This window comes from Sinocyclocheilus anshuiensis, unplaced genomic scaffold (assembly GCF_001515605.1).
Source record: "Sinocyclocheilus anshuiensis isolate Anshui unplaced genomic scaffold, SAMN03320099.WGS_v1.1 scaffold2166, whole genome shotgun sequence".
NCBI lineage: Eukaryota > Metazoa > Chordata > Actinopteri > Cypriniformes > Cyprinidae > Sinocyclocheilus > Sinocyclocheilus anshuiensis.
In genome coordinates this window covers 1,139,238-1,140,972 of record NW_015557079.1, presented here as the reverse complement: position 1 = coordinate 1,140,972, position 1,735 = coordinate 1,139,238, and the positions used below count along the sequence as shown (strand labels likewise).

Below are 1,735 nucleotides of genomic sequence, written 5' to 3'. Positions count from 1 at the left end.
TAAATGCTAATGAGCTCTGCTCACCCCGCCCCTCTCTTCCGTGGGTGATGAGCCGTTCTCATGATACTGTTCACTTTAGCCACGGAACTTGCTAACTAGCATGTCATTAGGAAAGGCGATTTGCAAAGATTCATAAAAAAGCCGTACCGAGCCGAGTCGTACCACGCAGTGGAAAAGCGCCATTATACTCTCTTCTGTTGATGAAGCTGGATCACGAATGATTCACGCGAATATAGATGCATTTAGGCAGATCGGCGCATTCACTTCAAAATGAAAGTAACGTTAATCCTCTGCGTCTTCAGCGGCTCAGATGTCTGGAGTAAATGGCGACTGCTATATTTTCATTATTACATCCAACAACAAAACACCTCAATCGCTTAATCTGAGACTTTCTTGTCTTCCCCTGCACCAGAGTCGACACAATGGCAGACTGATGACAGCTCAGTCAGGGCGGGTCTAAGGTAAGACACCAGTCCAGTCTGTCCTGAAATGCTACTGTCAATCAACTATTGTGGGAGGGGCCTGTACAGAACCAGGTCATTCTGACAAGAATCTCAGAACAGCCTGATTTGAGAAAGGGGATTTAAAAAAAAAACACTGGGTGGATTTTTATCATTATAGGGTGGATGTGTACACACACTTCCAACACACATTTATGTTCAAAAATGAATTTTGCATCCGATGACCCCTTTAAGATCATGCAAATGAATACTTTGTATAGTAGTGTGTTTTAGTGCAAACTCTAAAAGTTCTGTTCATCATGAAACTGCTTCACATTCTAATGTCAGATATATGAAGTCTGCAGGCAGGGCAATGTGATTGGGTGGTCAGAGTGATGCAACGTGAGTGTGAAATATCATGATTTCCTCACACCTTCAGTTTCTGCACTGCTCTCTGCCAGCCCTTCAGAAGAACAGACATTAAAATCATATCTGTTTTCATCATCTTTTATTTCCAGTATGTTGTAAAGTAATCTATTATTTTTCCATTAATTAAATTGCTGTATTACCAGTATCATCTCACACCTTTAATATCATGTTTTCATTTCTTCTCTTGAATTATTTCTGGTTCTTGCCTTGCTAAATGAAATATGTAATTGTCTTTTCTTTCCTATTGTGACACATATCTTCGTAAAAAAAAAATGTAGGATGGAATGGTTTTGTTCATCAGGTTCTTCGTTGGTTGGATTTTTGAGTCATTGTCATTTACCAATTTTGCTGTGATCTCACGGTACACACGTCATCAGAGTCACAGAAGAAAAGGGGAAGTTCTTTTGATGTAAAGATTGCAAGGGCACATTTTAAATAATAATGATTGCACGGATAAATCATTTATTTTAAAAAACACTACAATATTCCATGAAAAAATATTTGAATTGCCCATTTTGCTTTCGAATATAAATGCCCTGATCACTTAGTATTGAAAACTGAATGAAAGTATTTATTGTACTACATACAGTATAACTACAACATATTTTCCCAGTGCCTGGATTAGCAAGTTTATTTGTGTTTTATTTGTAAAAACCTTTCAGTTTGTGTTGCGATTGGACCCTGCTGAGACAGAGCAATGAATTCCATTATGCAGGAACGGAAAGGAAGAAAAGGGTGGAGGAAGAGTGGGGGAGAGACAGAAAGAGAGAGAGAGAGAGAGAGGACAGTCTGGCACTGATTAAAATACTTAGGCCAAGGTGCCCCTGGGTGTCTCTGCTGGAGTTTGTGTGTGTGTGTGTGTGTGT

The 1,735-nt window shown here is 39.4% G+C and overlaps 1 protein-coding gene across 6 annotated transcripts in view; it reads left to right on the top strand.

The window, feature by feature from the left end:
* LOC107676854 (intersectin-1-like) overlaps positions 1-1,735 on the top strand; it is a 64,857-nt gene that overhangs the window by 17,881 nt on the left and 45,241 nt on the right. The window contains exon 1 of one of the 6 annotated variants that reach the window (XM_016471543.1): positions 425-461. The exons of the other annotated variants lie outside the window; for them this stretch is intronic. The gene's annotated coding sequence lies outside the window, so the exon portion shown is untranslated. Of the gene's footprint in view, positions 1-424; positions 462-1,735 lie in introns of those variants that run through there. 6 annotated transcript variants of the gene reach the window in all.